This window comes from Dipodomys spectabilis, unplaced genomic scaffold (assembly GCF_019054845.1).
Source record: "Dipodomys spectabilis isolate Male_0828 unplaced genomic scaffold, ASM1905484v1 ptg000599l, whole genome shotgun sequence".
Taxonomy (NCBI): Eukaryota; Metazoa; Chordata; class Mammalia; order Rodentia; family Heteromyidae; genus Dipodomys; species Dipodomys spectabilis.
In genome coordinates, this window is record NW_024871276.1 from 445,707 (window position 1) to 465,068 (window position 19,362).

Sequence of the window (19,362 nt, forward strand, 5' to 3'; positions counted from 1 at the left end):
CAGACAGACAGACAGACAGACAGACAGACACACACACACACACACACACACACACACACACACACACACACACACACACACTTTCACGGCCAGCCTCGTCCAAGCAATGCCTGCTGCTTTACCCAGCCAAGGCCTTGCTTTACACTGGAAACTTCATACACCATCATGTTAACCACAGCCTGCCTTTGGTCAGCTCTTCCTGTGTACTTGGCGGTGAACTAAGGGTGCGCAGATCCTCAAGAGATCCCTCCCAGATGGGTCCGCTCCACCATTGCTCTGTGATTGAACTGGGCCCAGAGAAGGCAGGCAACTTGCCTCAGGTCACTCAGCTGCACTGCAATGGTCACTCTTACCCCTCAGCAGGTGCCTCCCACCTTTGCCTCATCCCTCAGACAGCTCAAGCCAGGGCTTCCGACTTTTCAAGACCATAGGACCCTCCCCCAGATAGACTACAAACCCTCCACTTTCTGAGTCTCCTTAAGACCTACCCGGGGTAGTAAGTCTCATAAAATCAACACATTAAACACTCCAGGTTCCCCATGTGCCAGGAGCGGTACCTCAGCCCCTTTCTAACTTATGTGGGGTTCAGAGATGGCAAGGAAGCTTCCCAGGGAAGACTAGCTGGTGAGGGGATGAACCAGGGCTCTAGCCCTGAGGCCCCTGGCTGGCACGGGCCAGGACCCCTGCTACCTGCTGAGAGGCAGATGCCAGTGGTGAAGAGAGTGAGCTGGCAGCCACAAGTTCGGGTTCAAATCCAGACTCCAGGTCCTGAGCAGAGCCTGCCTTGTCTCTGACTCTCTTCTCTTCTGTCTCTTTCTCAAATGGATCTCTCCCTCCTTACATTCATCGCCTCCCGCCTACCCCACCCCGAGCTTGGGGCTCAAAAGAGATCCTTTGAAAGACCTGGTGATCCATCCCAAAATACGCAGGGCTGTTGCTGGGGCAACCTAGCCTACTACACAATCCAGATTTAAATATTGAATGGGTTCATGGCTATTAAGGGGGCCTGGGAACCAGGAGGGTAAGGGCACAAGTCTGAGTTGGGATGAGGGGTTTGGGGGAGCGACCCCCATTCCTACCCTCCTCCCACAGAAAAGTGTGGGAAGGGTTTCTGGACCCACTGTTGTGCTGGTAGGGGTCTGTGGACCCTGGGCAAGAGGTGGGAGCCACAATCCTACAGCTGGGGGCACATGAGGGGCGGGTGGGGTGCTTGGGGGGGAGAGAGGGAGGTGTCTTGCAGGTGGACAGAAGAAACCTACCTCGTCCCCATAAATGCTGGCTGACAGTGCTGGCCATGCCTTCCCATCATCTCCTCTGTCATAATCTCATGACACAGCAGAGGAAGCTGGTGTGGGAGAAGGAAGGGACACAGCTGGGCCACACAGCTGTGGAGTGGGTGGCAGATTGGATCCTAGAGCAGTGTGGCTCCAACGTGATATCTGGCTGGCAGACAGGGAGCACTTTTTATAGATCACGGGTTCTACTACAAGGATCCCATGGGTGGGGTGGGGGGATGGGGAGACAGCGGGAAGAAGAATTGGTGTTCCATTTTACAGATGTGGAAACTGAGGCCCAAGAGGGGAGGTAAGATCACAGGCAAGAGGGAAGGCCTGGATTTAGGCCTCAGCAGATATACACATATGTGCACAGATGTATATACACAAGTGGACACTCTAATACAATGTACAGGACACATGTGCACATACATGCACACAGAGAAATGACCGCTGATTACTTTCCTACCTTCATGGTCTCGCTAATGCTATGAAAAGAAATTCAAGGCCAGGAGCCAGTGGCTCACGTCTGTAATCCTAGCTACTCAGGAGGCTGAGATCTAAGGATCACGGTTTGAAGCCAGCCAGGGCAGGAAAGTACCCGTGAAATTTTTATCTCTAATACAATACTCAAAACACTGAAGTGGTGTTATGACTCAAAGTGGTAGAGTGCTAGTTTTGAGCAAAAAGCTCACAGCCAGCACCCAGGCCCTGAGCTCAAGCCCCAGGATCGACCCAAAAATAAATAAAACAACAAATAAATTCTAGTCCCTTTGGACAGTGCCTCGGCCAACATCAAATTTATTTCTAAACAGCCAGACCTTCCAGGAGGAAATCTCACTCGCATGGATGTCTGCTCCCGTGAGAGAGGGCAGCTCTTCCCGGCATCTCACCAAATGCTCTCCTGCTTTACATTAGCCGTAGTCTGACTCTCTGCCCCGGACTCTCTACCACAGTCCTTTGTGTCACGCTCCCTCCTGATTCTTACATCCCCTCATGGAGGCAGAGTGGATTCTGTTTCGCGGAGTGGGAGACACTCCTAATCAGGAAGCTCCTGTGCTCTCCCTGCAGCTTGCCCGCCCATTTCACAGTTCCAGGGCCTGCGGTCAATGTCTCAGCCATTTCTCTGCCTGGGCCTGGCTCACATCTCTGTCTGAATGATGCTGGGGTCCATGTGGGGTGATCTTCCTGAAACCACTCATCCATTCATCCAGAGGTGGCAGGAATCCTCCTCCCTGTCACTTGAGGCTTCCTGCAAACACTCAGGGCCAGGAATAGCGTGAACAGAAATGGAGCACCAGGCCTTACCCCACAGTCCTGTGGGGTGCCACTAACTTCCATTTGCCACCCAATAAATATACAAACAAACAAATACAGGAGAGTCTTCTCAGGACCACTTGAGTTGATGCTGGTCCCATGGCCTGAATTAAGGAAGATCACAGCCTTTCCCACAAGACTGACTACAGGTATGTGGAGTTAGATTATGGAGGGGAAACAGCTGACAAACGGAGGTGGTGACAAGCATGCCAGAGATGCAAAGCCTTTGAGGAAATGAATCAGAAGCTGTCCTGTGGATGGGCAGGGGGGAACTGGGTCCAGCTTTTTTTTATTCTGCCCCATAAAGAGCCCCTGGAGTCAGAAAGATGTGCAGGATGGGGGCTGGGGAAGGGGAGGCAGAGGGCTTGGCCTCTCCCTGCACACAGGGCCTTGGACAAAGTAGAGCTCGGATGTGCTCCGTTGCCATGGAGCTGGTCCACATGCCACTCAAATGTTCACCATGCCGGGGTGAGTCCCAGCCAGGAAGGAGGCTAGCTACCCCTTGCTCTGGGGTGGAGGAGCAAGTACTTACTCACTGCCTATGGCTCCAGCCAGGACTCCTCCTTTTTGGCAAAAGAATGACGCTGATCGAGCTGGTTTTCTCTGCAGAGCTTAGGTCCAGAAGTGTTTCAGACTTGGGAGCTATTTGGACTTGAGAAGATCTACTTTCAAAAAGCCAAGATTTCAGAGTATTCGATTAGGAAGGCGGAACCCCCTCACTGTCCTTGTCTTTTCGGGGGTGGATCTTGGGTTCTCCATTTTTGGGGGATGGAGCAGAACCCACAGTGGGCTGTGCTTGGGGTGGGGGGACAAAGCCAGGGGGAGCAAGAGCGGAGGTGCCAGCCAGTTATCTAGAATGGTGTTGACAACTTTATGAAGATCCAGCCAGTAAATCCCTTAGGCTCCACCATGGGATGGTGTGTACCTCGGCTGAGTGTAGAAGGCGCAGGGCCAGCAGGGCTTTCCGGGAAGAGACTGGGCAGGACTCAGCCACAGGCTGACTTTAAGAACACTTAGGAGCTTGCCTTGAGCTGCAAGATTAGAAGTGAATGGGGTTCTCCTGGCTTTTGGATAGGAAGGATGAAAGTGTTCATCCCTAGAGTCTGGGTTCAGGCCTCAGGACAGGCTGACATCCCTTCTCTGAGCCTGCCTTGAACACAACCTCCTCCCAGAGTGGGGGATGGAGGGGTTCAAGGAATGACCTCCCTTAGCAAACAGAAAATGCTGGGCACATGGTGTCCAGCAAATTGCAGCAGACAGCTCTAGCCTTGTTTCCCCAGGATCTGTGGAGGCTAAGCGGGGCTTAGGGAGGAGGGTACAGGGGCTAAAGAATGGCAGGGGGAAGGGGAGGGAGTAGTGCTATGGCTCAAGTGGTAGAGTGCTAGCCTTGAGCCAAAGGAGCTCAGGGACAGTGGCCAGGCCCTGATTTCAAGCCCCAGAATGGGGGGGGGGGGAGGCAGCGGGGGGGGGGGGGGAGGGGAGGGAAGAATTGTGGGTGGACACAGAACTGGTCACTCACCAAGACCAAGAGCCTGTGACCTTGCTGCTCTGTTGGGACCCAGCAAGAATTCCCCTGGCTGAGCCCCCTGCAGAGATTGCTTAGAGCACGGCTTTCCTGTACAGGGTGTATAGGCCAGGGTAGGAGGCGGGTGGGGGGTGTGGAAGGGTCCACACAGTGGATACTTGCAGAGGCCCCTCTGAGATCTACTAGGACAGCCATGGTCAGCCTACCTGCTGTGGGCCAAGACCCCATCTTCCCATAGCCAGTATGAGTGAACCCCCCACACCAAAAAAAATCCCTCCAGAGCTCCTTTTCTGAAGGGGAAAAACTCAGGTCTTGTCTTTTCGGATACAAATGATGGCCTGGATATTTGATGAGCTGCTTATGACGTTAAAAAGTAAATCCAGATCCATTTGTGGCTCTACAGAGCTGAGAAGTGCCAGACAGGACACCGTGGGGGCAGATTTAGAAGCAAGTGTTTTCCAAGGCTGGGTGATTAGAGGGTACATGCCTGTCATCCCAGCTGCATAGCAGACATAAATAGGAGGATTGAGGTCCAGTGCAGCTTGGATCCTACTTGGGAAAGTAACTAACTCAAAAGAACAAAAAAGAACTAGGAATATGGCTCAATTTGTACAGTGCTTGAGGCTCTGAGTTCAAACCCCAGTACTGAAACAAAACAAAAACTTGCCCCCCAAACTCCCCCCCCCAAACTAGAGTTCTCTGGAGCAGAGGGTCTGGGAGTGGGGTAGGGCTGTCCACTCCACTAGTGAGTCTTTCCTCTCTTCCCTGTGGTACCAGGTGTTTTGAGCGTGTTGAACTCTGTGGGGAAGTCTCCCGCCCCCCACATCCTCAAGACCAGAACAAGGTGTTGGTCCCCAGGAACGTGTCCCCCAGGTCTGCTCTGGATGCTGCTAGAGGGTCTCTGGAAGGGGCTATGGGATAGGCTCACATGAAGGAACTGTTCCTGAGGACAGAAGGACTCAAGGCAAATCCAAGTAAGCCAGAAATCTGGGTTAAGTTTAAACTTCAAAGCCAGTCAGCTACCTTTGGCTGGCCAGGCTCTACCCTCTTGGCCTTGGGCCCTTCCTTCCAAGAGCTCCCTACCTGTGCATAGTTACACACACACACACACACACACACACACACACACACACACACACACACACACACACACACACACACACACACACACACACACACACACACACACACAGCCTGTGGGTACATGCACATCACTTCCTGGTGAGCTGGCAGGCCATCAGCCAACTCAGCTGGACCCTGGTCTCTTAAAGCACTCTTCCTATGGGACCTGAACATAACTCCCCCAGGCTTGCTCTGGGCCTGTGACCCCAAGAGGGAGGTGTCTGCCTTTCATTTAGGGGCTCTGCAGGCGTTCACCCTTGTACAAAGCAGCTTTCTTGAGGTAGCCTGGGGACTCTGGGCCCCTGCTGGGTGCAGGGGGCCCAGGGAGCCTCCTTGCAGGGAAAAGGAAGGATGCGGGGAGGTGTTTCATTTCCCCAGGCAGCCAGCGTTAATTAAGGAAGAGGAAGTGGCAGGCGGGATTTCCTGCAGGGGGCTGGAGAATGGCTCCTGACCCTACCTCTCTGTGCTGTGTGACCTTGGCTAAGTGACTTGGCATCTTAACTCCCAAAAGGTGACTCCAGAACCAATCTGGGAGATGCCAGGAACTCTTGCTAACCTGAGTTAAGAAGATGGTTCTCTCTTCTGGGGTGTAATTCTGAACAGCAAAAGTTACCAGAAGAGATGGAACGAGAGAAGAAGAGAATCAGAGAAGAGGAGACCGTAACTAGAGAAGCGGTGAGCTTTCTACAGAAAGGATTCTATTGGGCTCTCCCAGGTACATGTTCACCTAAGAGACAAACTTGGAAGTTGAACTTGGCTCCCAGTAGCTGAGTACTTGAGTACCTGCAACTGAGAGGGAAGAGGTGGTAGCTGGAGCTTTGGGCAGTATCAGGCAACCAGTAGGAGCTCAGGAGGCTGGGCTCCAGCAGGGACATCATAGATTGTTTTCCATTGTTCGGTGAGGCTTCCATCAGTCGCCTGAGGTGATAACTCCTTAGTTCACAGGACAAGACCCTGGAGGAAATGGATCTAGGATGGGAACTGAGGGATCCCAAAGCTATGCTATTTGTTGCCCTTCTCCCCACATTTCTGGTTGCCCAGCACAGTGCAAAGGTCAAATTGCCTGTGAAACAGGGATGTGATTTACTTGACCTCATCATTGAGGCTCAAAGAATTCCCCCCTTCCCAGGATACTCTGCCCCACCATGGGGCTACACCTGTCCTGATGCTTCTGGAAGAGGCTGGTCGTCATGGGTTGCAGCTGAGGCTCAAGGGGTAGCTGGCTCCTAGATGGAAGCCAGGGCAGGAAAGCCAGGACAGGGAAAGGGCTGTCCTGCTGCTGCCCATCTGGTTCTCTGATTCATCATTCACTTCTCGTTCAGATAGGAAGGAGGCAGGAAAGAGGGAAGGAAGAAAGGAAGGAAGGGAGGGGGAAGAGGAAGGTGAAGTAAGAGGCAGGAAAAGAAAATCGCTATACTGACCTCTTACATATCCTGAGTTGACCCTTGAGGAAACTCTACCAGAAAACACAGGACCAGCTAAACAATTTGCAGGGCCCAATAAAAACCAAGAGTCCTGTGTTCAAAAGTTATCAGAGCTGGGTACCAAAGGTTCAGAACCTGTAATCCTAGCTACACAGGAGGCCAAAATTTGAGGACAGCAGTTTGGAGCCAGCCTGGGCAGTAGGTTTCCAGCTGACCATCAAAAAGCCAGAAGTGGAGCTATTGTTCAAAGGGTAGAGTGCCAGCCTTGAGCCGGAAAAAGCTAAGGGCCAGTGGCATGGACCTGAGTTCAAGCCCCAGTGCTAGTAGCAAAAAAAAAAAAATAATAATAATAAAATTTAAAGTTGGTAAGAATTGCAGGATGCCAACAGCTACCTATTGTCAAGTGCAAGGCTCCAAGACGCTGGCCCGGGGAGGGGCTATTACCATTTCCTTTGTGTTGCTCTGTGATGAGAGGATCAGAGGTGCAGTAGCTTGAATGCTTGCAGGGATTATGAAATACCACGTGTCACTCCTGCCTTTCTAGAAATTTAGGGGCCCAGTCTAGAGAAGAGAGCGGAGGGCACAATTACCTCTAAATCGATTTTATTCTACACATTCCTACAATTTTTTTCCCATTTAACTTCAGAATATACCCACAGTTCCTTTCATATAAAAATGAAATGCTGTCTCCCAAATCTTTAAGGAGCATCAGTGTTCTGGTAGGATGCACAGGGCTGGTTAATCCTTCAGATTTGTGCCTGGGGAGTGGCTCCGGGCTCCACATTCTATCTCTTCAACAATACTACATAGCAAATGTCAGCTATTCATTCCTTCTCCCCTCTACCCCTCCCCGTGTGGTCCAAGCACTACTCTCCTCCAGGAAGGACCACAGGCCTGGGAGCAGACAGCCTTTCCACAGGCCAGGATGTAGGCTGGACTTCATCATCCTACCATCTAGGGGCTCCAGTTGGGGACTGGACATCCTTCTGTGGTGGGCCGAGGACAGTGTTGCTCTTCTGCTTAGCCTGCCTCTTTAATGGTGGATAACTGTGGTTTAATGGGAGGCCATGGCTGGGGATCTCAGGGGTGGGGTTGTGATATTTGGGAGAGAGAACCTCTGATGGTATAGGGGTGCTGATGGCATGGAGGGAACATGGTATGTGTTTTGGGGCTGCTTTGGGAAGCTGTGTCTTGATCCAGGACAGACTGGGCCATGCATGTGTGCATGTATGTGCGAGTGTTAGCCAGTGGCCATGGACAACTGTGTGCTGGTCCGAGTATAGGGCATGAAGAGCGGAGGCGGGGTGGGCAGGGAGAACCAAGCTGAGTGACACTAAGGCTGGAAGCAGGGGTCCAGTCTTGGGAACGCAAAAATGTCCCTTTTTCCCATGGCTGGCACACAAGCTCTATTAACGCTAATTAGGCGGGCTGGGAATTCCCATAGCTTCTTAATTGCTCTGAACCAACTCCAGAGCGGGGAGGGGCTGGAACCCCCACCCCATCCTGTAAGATGATGATGGTCCCAGTAGCTGTGTGTTCCTTGCTCTCTCCCCTTCTCCCTCACCCTGGGACTCCAGAGAGCCAGGGAGAGGGTCTATCAGAGGCGTAGGCTGGAGGGGCCCTCATGGGGAGGGTCTGCCTGCTGCATGTAGGTGAGAGGCCAGGGTGGGACTTTGGAAGGCAGGGTATAGGCTATGGCCAGTACTCTGTCCTGCACTACTCCAAACCAGTGCTTCCTGCTGCCGCTGGCTCCGCCCATCCTATTCCTAGCCAATATCTACTGGATGATCTAGATTCTAATGGCAAAGACCTGGCATGATTACAGTGTCCTTAACCGCCACCCCCCCCCCCCCCCCCCCCCCCCCGCCTCCATCTCAATGCCCTGAAGCCAGACCTCTTAGGAAACCACAGGCGGCCATTAGAGAGCCCTTAGCTGCCCAGTGAGAAGTCCTTTGCCACCTAACGGGCCTGGGGGTTGTCCCCAAGGCCATTGTAGGCCCCCCCCCCACATACCCTCCCTGAAGGGTCTCCTTTCCTAGATGCTGAGATTCCCCTCAGACCCATCCCATGGCTGCCCAGTGTCCCCAGGGCCTTGGATGCAGCTCCCTCCACCCCCACCCTGCCCATCTGTCTGGGGTTGGGCCGGCTGGGCTTCCAGAAGACCAGCCAGCTCGGCCCTTTGTTCCCCTGCCTGGAACCCGGAGTCTTGCTGCGATAGACCTCCTGTAGGCCACTCTCCTGCTCCTAGTAAAAAGAGTTGAATCAGTGCCCAGGATTAGCTGACGGCCAGCGATTTTCATTTTCTTCTTGATACTCAGGTAATTTCTATTAAACAAGGAACGAGTACGACTCATGTAACTAAATCTCTGTCAAAGGGCCATGAGACCTCACACTCTGAAAGCTGCCTGGTCTGTCAGGGCTGTGATCCGGGCCTGGAATTACCTGGTCTCTGAATTATCCTTCCAGAGAACTGCTACTAACTCTGAAAAACCCCAGCATGATGTCTCTGCCCATGTGAATCTCCTTTACCACTTCTGTAGCCCAGGCACGGTCCCCTCTGATCAGTGGGGACCACTGCAGAAATAAAGAGTCTTGGGGCCAAGCGCCAGTGGCTCACACTGCTCAAGTGGTAGAGCCCTCGCCTTGAGCTGAAGGAGCTGAGGGACAGCGCTCAGGCCCAGAGTTCAAGCCCCACAACTGACCAAAAATAAATGAATAAATAAATAAATAAAAGAGTCCTGGGGACTAGAGGAAGGTGACAGGGCCATTGGCGGCCTCTACCCTGAGCATTTCTGAGTCTCTTAGAGGGAGGACTCTAGCCCCAGAAGGACTCCTGCTACTGAGGGTTCAGGGCCCTCAAATCATAGGGCTGGCCTGGAGTAGCCCCGCTCCAGCCTCCCCAGCTCCCTTCCCGCTCCCCCACGTCTCCTCCTTTCCAGGACCTGGAGCCTGGCCAGACATCCACCTGGGGGGTTCAGCTCAAGGCTTGGGTGCTATCTCTGAGCTTTTTTGCTCAAAGCCAGAGCTCTAGTACTAGTGAGCCACAGCTTCACTTCTGGCTTTCTTTTTTGGTTCTTAGTTGGAGATAAGACTCTTGAGTACTTTCCTGCCTGGAATGGCTTTGAAACATCTCAGCCTCCTGAGCAGCTGGGATTACAGGCGTGAGCCAGAGCCACCTCTGACAACCAGTCGCTTTCTTCCATATACCTAGGTCACCTCCGGCCACACTGAGGTGGCATCAGTAGAACCCTAATCTTCCTCACACTGTGGAAGCTGTGTCTCCTGTTGCAGATGAGGAAACTGAGGCCAGGGACATAAGGAGTTAGCTCGGGAGGGCATGGTGGTTCTCGTAGGGCAGGTGTGTGTCCCAGGGGCGTCAGACAGGGCTACCTGCCCACTTGGCACGCTAGGATGGGGATGGGGAGAGCACAATGGGTGGCACTGCAGGTGCCAGCCTACTCTGCCCAGCGAGGTCTGCACAGGCCCAGCTCAGAGGATGCCCCAAGGCCCCGGGGCCCCACCTAGGCCCCGCCCCATGCTGTGCTCAGGGGCCTGAGGAATGATGGGAGCTTTGATTCTCGTAGGCACCTCCTACTCCCCTCAACCCACAGGCTGGCAAATCACACTGGCCCTCCCCTTCCCAGAAGGAAAAGAACCCTGTGGAAGTCAGTTTCCCCAGGCCTGGAGGGAGGGGCTTTAGTCCCGTGTCTTGCGCTGTCCCTTTGCCTTGTTTTCTTTCTTTTTTGTTGCTGTTGGTTGTGGGGTTTGAACTCTGGGCCTGGGCACCATCCCTCAGCCTCTTCAGCTCATGGTGAGCACTCTACCACTTGAGCCACAGAGCCAGTTCCGGTTTTCTGGTAGGTTATTGGAGAGAAGAGTCTCTAAAAGTCTCCAGGACTGTCTTGCCTGGGCTGGCTTTGAACTGAGACCCTCAGATCTCAGCCTGAGCCATCGGCGCCCAGCCCCTTGCCTCTGGGCATAGTCCCTTCCGCTGCTTTCTTCCTCAGTCAAGGGCTTTGTCTGCCCAGGGTACACATTTTTCTTTCTGGAGCCTGACAGATGAAGAGTCACCAGACCTCAGAGCCACCACTAATCCCTGGGGGTGGTCACACAATGCCAGGCCCAGAGTCTTCAGCTCCTTAAGCTGCCTCAGTACCCTGGGAGAGTGTCCAGGCCCCCAAGGCCTTCAGTTTGTCAGGTTTTCTGGCCACTGGGGGAAAAAAATTCTAAGCCACCATAACATCCCTGAAGCAACATTGACCACCCGTCTCTCAGGTTGCCATGTGGGGCTGGGCTGCCCTAGGGTCCTAGGGTGAGGAGAAGCTCTAGACAGCCACAGGATTGCTGGAATAAAGGAGAATGGAGATCATCGGCTAATGATCCAATGACATCCCACAGCACACTCTGACCTCCAGCATCCGTTCAAGCCTCTCTTCCTCTGGAAAGCCCTCCTTGGTACCCTGTGCCCCCAACAACCTGGGTACCACAGACTCATGGACTTCATGGACTCATGGACTTCATGACAACCCACTCATCTCCCCCATAAGAGCCTTCTATTGCCTGGGAATGAGTCTGTCTCCCACCAGACCGAACCCCTGGGAGGCAGGGGCTGAGCGCCCAGTCAGAGCTAATAGCACTTAGTCAATACGGCTTGAGCTATGATTGTATTGACGGTGTGCCTTTAGGCAAGTTGTTTTACCTGTCTGTGCCATAGTGTCCTTTGCACAATGCAGAGGACTCTAAGAGTGTCTATCTCCTGATAGCTGGTATGAGGCTTAAGTAAGATATACAAAGCAGTCGAATAGAGCCGCCTGGCCTGTAGTAAGCACAATGCAAATATGCACCATTGTTAAATAATGTATGGATTTATTAGGCTTTCTTAGAGTCTAGGCTGCACCAGTGTAAAATGCTCCTCTAACTGTGCACATTAATACCACGAACACGCTTCTGTGTGCTGGGCCTGGCACTCAGTGCTTACATGCATTAACTCAATTCACCCTTAGGGGAACCCAGAGAGGTTGGTACTTTGTTATAGACTGAGCTATATTGCCCCCTAAATTCATATGTCACTCTATCTGGAGATACAGAGGGAGATAAAATTAAATGTGATTACAAGGATGGGTTCCGAGTTGTTGTTTATGTTTTTTCCTTTCTTTTTTCTTGGGTGCTGGTACTGGGGCTTGGATTCAAGGCCTAACCCCTGTCCCTTTACTTGAGGCTAGTGTTCTACCATTGAGCCACAGCTTCACTTCTGGCTTTTTTGGGGGTTAAGAATTTCATGGACTTTGCTGTCAGGGCTAGCTGTGAACTGTGATCCTTAGATCTCAGCCGCCTGAGTAGCTAAGATTACAAGTGTGAGCCACCAGCAGCTGACAGATGGGTGCTATTTTAAGAAGGAAGGGTGCTGTTGAAAGAAGAGAAAGCATTCTCTCCCTCTCCTCTTTCCCCAGCACAGTGCGAGTAGGTTTTCTTCAGTACCCTGAATCTGCCCCCAAGTTCAAGGACCTGAGTTGCTTATCCTAGAGTAAGGTGATAGGCCTCAGCAGGCTCTACAACCTACACCAATAAAAAAAAGGATGGAGGACTGGGGCCTGCTTGGGGCTCTGACGTTCAGGTGCCTCCAGGATCCACTTGCTATGTAAAGCCTCGTTTAGGCTACAGGGGACCAGAAGGCTGGTTGCCTGCTGCACAGTCCCAGGCTGGCTATGGAAGTGTCAGAGCTGTTCCACAAGGAAGTGGGGTCCCAGGGGGCTGTTGATGAGCTCCCTGTCTCTGACTTCAGTTCAAGCAGGACTGCCACTAGGGCTCTACTCTCTGCGGCCATCTGGGGGAGAATGGAGAGCATAAAAGACCAAATGCGTGTGTCACGCTAAGTTCATCTGTTGAGATCTTAACCCCAGTGAGATGCATCTGGAGGTGGGAAGTCATGAGGTCATGCGGGTAGGGTCCTTATGAGTGGGATCAGTGCCCCTGTCAGGGAAAAAGCCCAGCTTCCTCTCTCTGTCACACTGAGAAACAGCGAGATGGCCACAATCTGTGAACCAAAAGTATGGCCTTCACCGAGACACATTTCCAGGATCCAGAAATTTTTTCGGGGGGGAGGAGGAGGGGGTCGGTCATGGGGCTTAAACTTAGAGCTTGGGGCACTGACTACGAGCTTTTTTGCTCAAGGCTAGTGTACTACCACTTCGAGTCACAGCACCACTTCTGGTTTTCTGGTGGTGAATTGGAGAGAAGAGTGTCACTTTCTTGCCTGGGCTGGCTTTGAACTGTGATCCTCAGATCTCAGCCTCCTGAGTAGCTAGGATTACAGGTGTGAGCCTGGCTGGGCTCCAGAATTTTGAGATGTTTTATTGTTTAAGCTAAGGGTTTAAAACCTAAGGGTTTTATTGTTTTATGGTGGGTGGGTGTGTATGCGCACATACTCATCCTGGGGCTTGAACTCAGGGCCTGGGCACTGTCCCCGAGTTTCTTTTTGCTCAAAGCTAACACTCTACCACTTGAGCCACAGTTCTACTTCTAGCTTTGTGGTAGTTTATTTGAGATAAGAGTCTCAGAGGCTTTCCTGCCCAGGCTGGCTTCAAACCATGACCTCAGATCTCAGTCTCCTAAGTAGGTAGGATTGCAGGTGTGGGCTACCAGTGCCTGGCTGCCTATGGTTTTTCTTTTTTTAAATAAGGAAAAAGCTGAGTAGATTATCTCTGTAGTCCCTCCAGTCTCAAGCAGCTTCAAAGTATAGAAGGGTCAGCTGTTCAAAGATCTGGACACTTCCTGACCAGATCCGCCCAAGAGTTTCTGTTCTCTCAAGTCCGGCCTCCGCCCTCACTGACTGCTGGCTGCCTACCCACTGTGTCTCCCCATGTCCAGGACATATTGCTCTCCAGTACAAAGATGGGCAGTGCCCCAGTGGAGTGGAAAAGTGGTGACAGTATTAAACGATGGATCTGAAATCGGAGAGCCCAGGGTGGAACCCTGGCTTTCCTCTGTGTGCCTTTGGCTGAATGCCTCAGCCTCTCTGAGCTGTAAAATGATACCATCTCTGAGGATGGAACCAAAGGTCAAATGACATCAGCAGGCCTGGATCTCAGCCCTCGGCCTGCTATCAGAACTTATATCTTCTATCTCCCAGCAGCTGTCTGAGGGGCCCTGTATGGGATGGGTACAGAAGATTCCTTTCCCCTTCTGAAGCAATTGCACTTGGGTCCTCTGAGCATTTCCAGCCCAGACCTGGCCTAGCAGGCTTGGGAGGACCAGCGGGTCACCTTAACCCACCTGTAGTAAACAGGCATGCGCAGATAGCCGGGATGTGAGCACTCAGAAAAAGCAAACCACAGAGACAGAGACATGGGGCTGGGGGTGGGGGGGGATGAAGACTGAAGGAAAATGGGCACCAGGGTTCTTTTGTGGGCAACTGAGATTCTCTAAACATACCCGATATGGATGGTTGCCCAACTACAAACTATCAGATCACATCCTAAAACTAGAAATTTTATGGCATGTAAATTATACCTCCATAAAGCTAGTTTGTGTGTGTGTGTGTGAATCCAGAAACAACACAAAATCTGCCCATAAGGTCCAATGCATGGTAGAGCATGATGCCCATATCCTGCTTGGTATCTGCCAGAAGTTATAAGGTCAGATGTTGCACAAGGTCAGAGGTCGTAAGGCCTGAGTCCATAAGGTGCCACAGCACCATTTCTGATTTTCTGGTGGCTAATTGGAGTTCAGAGTCTCATAGACTTTCATGCTCAGGCTGGCTTTGAACTGTGATCCTCAGATCTCAGCCCCCTGAGTAAGTAGGATGGAAGGCATGAGCCACCAGCACATGGCTGGTGAAAATTTAAAGACCATGTACATCTCTGGCAATCATTTTCAAAAGTAAATTTTGTCTTCAAATGCAAAGCAGCCAGCCAAACTCTATTTGGAAAAGGAGAATCTGTACAACAAATAGCTTAGGGAATATGTGGGGGAAGGTGGGGGTGGATGTCATTAAACGCACTTTCCCTGTTATTTATCCAGTGCCTAGAATACTGCTACATGGCTTATACCCATGATTTCATTCATGGCCATTGCATAGCTATAAGGTGGATGCTGTTGGTGCCAGAGGACTGAAGAGAATTTGAAGGAGACAAATAACATGCTCAAGGCTGCTCTGCCTGGCAGCAGGGCCTTGCCCTCTGTCTGATGGCCAGAGGTCTGTCAATCAGGGTGCACCCCATGCCCTGCCACTGACCCAGAACGTGACAAGCTCAAAATCCCATGTGCTTTGAGTCTATTGTACTATTCAAAAATGACTGGTCTTCTAGAAAAAACAACCCAAATCCAATTGTGTGCCAGGGACACAAAGCTAGAGAATGGTATTTCTAGACAATGTGGCTGATAACCTAGCTCATAGAAGAAATAAGATGGTTAAAGGTAGAAGACCTCACCCTTCTGTTACAAATGAGAGCTACAGGACAGAGAAACCGAGGTCACCAGTAACACAGTTGGGACAGGAACCTAAGCCTCCCATGTCCCGCCCAGGGTATGCCTGTAGAACTGTGGCTTGTGATTGAGTATAAGAAATAAAAATGACGATTAGCTGGGCACTGGTGGCTCACACCCATAATCCTATCTACTTGGGAGGCTGAGATCCAGAAAACCAAAAGTGGTGCTGTGGCTCCAAGTGGCAGAGCACTAGCCTTGAGTGAAAAAGCTCAGGGATAGCACCCAGGCCCTGAGTTCAATCCTCACGACCAACAACAAACAAACAAACAAACGAAAACAACCAAGTCCTGTAAATCCCCAGCATGTGAGAGGTTGACCACATCTGGTTTCTTCCAAAGAGGGTCCCCAGCTCCTTCTTATGGTAAAGAGGGAGGAAAGAGCACTGAAGGTCTAAAGAGAGGGAAGGAAAGAAGAAATGAAGGAAGGGGGAAAGGAGACAGAGAGAGAGAGAGAGAGAGAGAGAGAGAGAAAACCACCAACTAGTGGTGGGCAAAGAGGTTTGGGATTGACCAAAACCAAGCAGGGGCAGATCTTGAAAGCACTTGGCCACAGTGCCAGAGAGCAGCATCCCAAGCTGGGCTGTGGTTTTTGGCCTTTTTCTCTGAAGGGCAATCTTTCTTCAAATGAAATTCTCCACTGTGCCCTGAGTGTACGCAGAGCTGCCTTGCAGATGTCATCAGCTGCCACGCTGGCTGTGGCTGCTCTCTTGCGGACTATCTCTAACCATTTCTCCCCCTCCCCCCAATTCAGGAAAGCAAGGCTGGGGTTAGGCCTATGGGAAGGGGCCTGTCATAGGCCAGGGCCTTTTGAGTGACTATTTAGGACAAGTTAACCTAAAGAAGCTAGAGAGATTTCTCTAGCAACTAAGAGGGCAAGGGTGGAAAGGCTCTACCAGTAAGTGGAGGGCAATTTCAGGCCAGCAGCTACTCGGGTGCTGAAACAGTGGGTGGCCACTAGGGAGTGCAGAGACAGCCTATGAGAAGGACTCTCTAGGTAGCCATCTTGGAAATCACGGCACAACCTGTGGATTTGGCATTCCTTTAGATACCAGATTTATGGAAAACAAGGTGATTATCAGGAGTGGGGGTAGGAGGAGTCAAGCTGGGTCCCGTGAATCACATTCTTCATTTGGGACAAGTCAGATCACTTGTTTACTTCATGCCCTACTCTTGCCATCATACCCTTAAAGAACATCTGCTATTTTGTCCCCAGCCCAGCATGTCTTTCTCCTGGAAATAAAGCCAGGGGTTTTCTCTCCCTCTCACCCACTCAGGCTGACTCGTCCAACATATAATCCTACCACTCACTTATCTGGTCAGTTAGCACATTCTAATCCCCTGGTTTCAGTGATTGGTCAGAGGCAGTCACGTGAAACACAACCGGCCAATCAAAATTGACTCTGGGAGTTTGGCTGGAACTCTTGAGAGAAAGCATTCTCCCTTCCACTTGCATTGGATAGAAATGAGTGGACAGCAGTGTAGAGCTGCTGGTCACGGTCCAGCAGCCTCACGAGAGTGAGTGCCAAGAACTGAAGCCGACAGGAAGGAAAACAAGGCTATCACTTGAGCCCTGGATTCAACCCTGCCCTAACTTAGTAAATAGCTCAAAATTGTCAAATTATGGGATACCAGGAAAAGGCAAAACCACATGCCCTGTTGATGTGGTCTTAGTTGGGTGTTGGCTCCAGAGTAAAGCAGCATTTGACCTTTGCTCAGCTTTCCATACTCCCTGCAGCTGCCCCTTAGTTGGGACCCATCATTGGTCTTTGCTTCCCTGAGTAGCAGCTCTTCCCCTCCCTCACTGGACCCATGGGACCCTCATACCAGAGACTGGGTGAGTCTGGATCAGCCTGTCCCTTAGCCTTCCTGGCTGTCTGGTTCCCCCCTTTGACTGCTTTTTTTGGCTGACTAGTGAGACTTCTTTAACCTTGACTCAGGTCTGTTTGTGCTGTCTCTGCCCATCATGTGGTACCTTCAGTGTAGTGGGGAGACAGCTGTGAATGAGGGTCCTGGAGTCCAACCATTCCTGAGTTTGGCCAGGGTTTCAGCCCCGGGGAGAGGCCAACGGGCAGACATGTGTTCTGATGTCAAGCAAGCCATGAGTAGCTCCTGTGGTTCTGACTTACTACCTGCCTCACAGAAGGACTGATGTCCACAAAACTCAGTACTTTAATTGCTGAGGGGGTGGGGCAACAGGAAATCTCATTATTTCCTATGAGAATGGTGAATTCTCTACAGACAGCTTAGCAAGTTCTCACAAAATACCCCCGGATCTCATTCCTATGATCCAGCTATCGCACTCCTAGTATTTGCCCAAAGCTGAAAACCTAGGTCCACACACAAAACCACACAAGGAGGTTTGCACCATAACTGCTCAGAATACAAAGTTGTTCAGATGTCTTTTCACTAAGCAGATAAGCAAATTGCAGGATCCCATAGAATACTACTTGATGATAACATGAATTGAGCTATTGAGCCCCGAAGGGCTAGAGAAAGAAGCTGCCTCAAGTTCTCATATTGTATGATTTTTTTTTTTTTAGTGCCAGTACTGGGGCTTAAAGTCAGAACCTCCTGTTCATTGGGCTTAGCTATTCAGAGCTGATGCTCTACTGTGCTTTCAGTCTGGCTTTTTTGCTGATTAACTGAGATGAGAGTCTCTTGGATTTGTCTGCCTTGGTTGGCTTCAAACCACAGTCTTTCAATCTCAGCTTCTTAAGTATCTAGAATGACAAGTCTGAGCCACCAGTACCTAGAGACATTCTTGAAAAGACAAAACTTCAGGGGTTTCCAGCAGGAACAGGGAGGCAGGGGAAGGTTGCAAAAGAACCAGAATCTACCTCTACCTATTAAGGCAGAAGGTTCCCCATTTTTATCTTTCTCCCATGGTAACAGAATTACAACTGAGCCAGTGACCTCTTCTCCACCCTACAAAAAGGCCATAATCACACAAGTGTTTTTTTCTTTCTTGCTATTGTTTTTAATGCATTTAAAATGTAGTTAGTGATTTTTTGTTTCTCTTGTATGTTGTTTTGTTCTCTTGTATGTTCTTTCCCCATGGTATAACCCCTGTTTCACTGTATTTGATGTCAGTGTCTTGTATCTTGTATATACATTTTTCTAATTTGGGGAGGGAAATAACAAAATACTGAAATAAGGATACAGGTTGACCCATTGTAATAATGAGCTATTCAAGACACTATGTTGAAAACAAACTTTACAACTGGCGGGGGTGAGGGGTTGGGGAGCTGGGGAAGGAAGGGATGGTAGGGGAAAAGCAAAGGAGGTAACAATGCTGGACAGGAAATGTACTCATTACCATGTAATTACAACCCCTCGGTACAGTATTTTTACAATAAAAACATATAAAATTTTTCTAAAGGCCTCTAGCCTCTGCTGCAGGTGGAGGTGGTGACTGCTCACGTTCTCGTGAACAGGCCAGGAATGGCTGCATCCTCTCCTGACTTTCCCTCTATCACTCACCAGAATGGAGACACCATGGGCCATGGCAGATCATCCAGACCAGCAGTGGCAGAGCCACAAGATGGAAGGAGCCTAGGCCCTAATGTCTTTTAGAAATGAATTGCCTTAGGTTGAAATTTCACTCCAAGATAACTCCGCTTCACTATTACTTAAGAAGCTGTTATTTGAGGAGACTTTGTCACACATATCACATTCCTTGTGGAAAGTGTTTTTAAGAGTTGCTCTGAAGGGCTGGGAAGTTGGCTCAGTGGTAGAGCGCTTGCCTTGCATGCATGAGGCCCTGGGTTCAATTCCTCAGCACCACATAAGCAAAAAGAAAAAAGCCAGAAGTGGCGCTGTGGTTCAAGTGGTAGAGCGCTAGCATTGAGCTGAAGAGCTGAGGGACAGCGCTCAGGCACAGAATTCAGGACCCACGACTGGACCCAAAAAAAAAAAGAGTTGTTCTGAGGAATCTGCAGAATACAGATAGAGCATCCTGACTCATCCCTTCATTCATTCACTCAACAAATAATGGGACCAGCTCCCTGTGCTGGGATCTGGAGATCTGACTAAGAATGAGAAGGAGGAACCCACCCTCATGCAGCCCCCATCGGAGTTCAGGAGAAGGCCATTAACGTGAGACCATGTGGCTCAAGGACTGTCATGAACAGAGGAAGGTTCCTAGTAGCAGCTCCCTGGTTCTTAGCTAGCTCTGCTTCAGCCCCGCTCTAAGCCTTTTCACAGAAACTTCATTT

General features: G+C 50.8%; 1 protein-coding gene across 4 annotated transcripts in view; it reads right to left on the reverse strand.

Moving 5' to 3' along the window:
• Tspan18 (tetraspanin 18) overlaps window positions 1–19,362 on the reverse strand; it is a 144,901-nt gene that overhangs the window by 23,864 nt on the left and 101,675 nt on the right. The window contains exon 1 of one of the 4 annotated variants that reach the window (XM_042671097.1): window positions 3,124–3,142. The exons of the other annotated variants lie outside the window; for them this stretch is intronic. The gene's annotated coding sequence lies outside the window, so the exon portion shown is untranslated. Of the gene's footprint in view, window positions 1–3,123; window positions 3,143–19,362 lie in introns of those variants that run through there. 4 annotated transcript variants of the gene reach the window in all.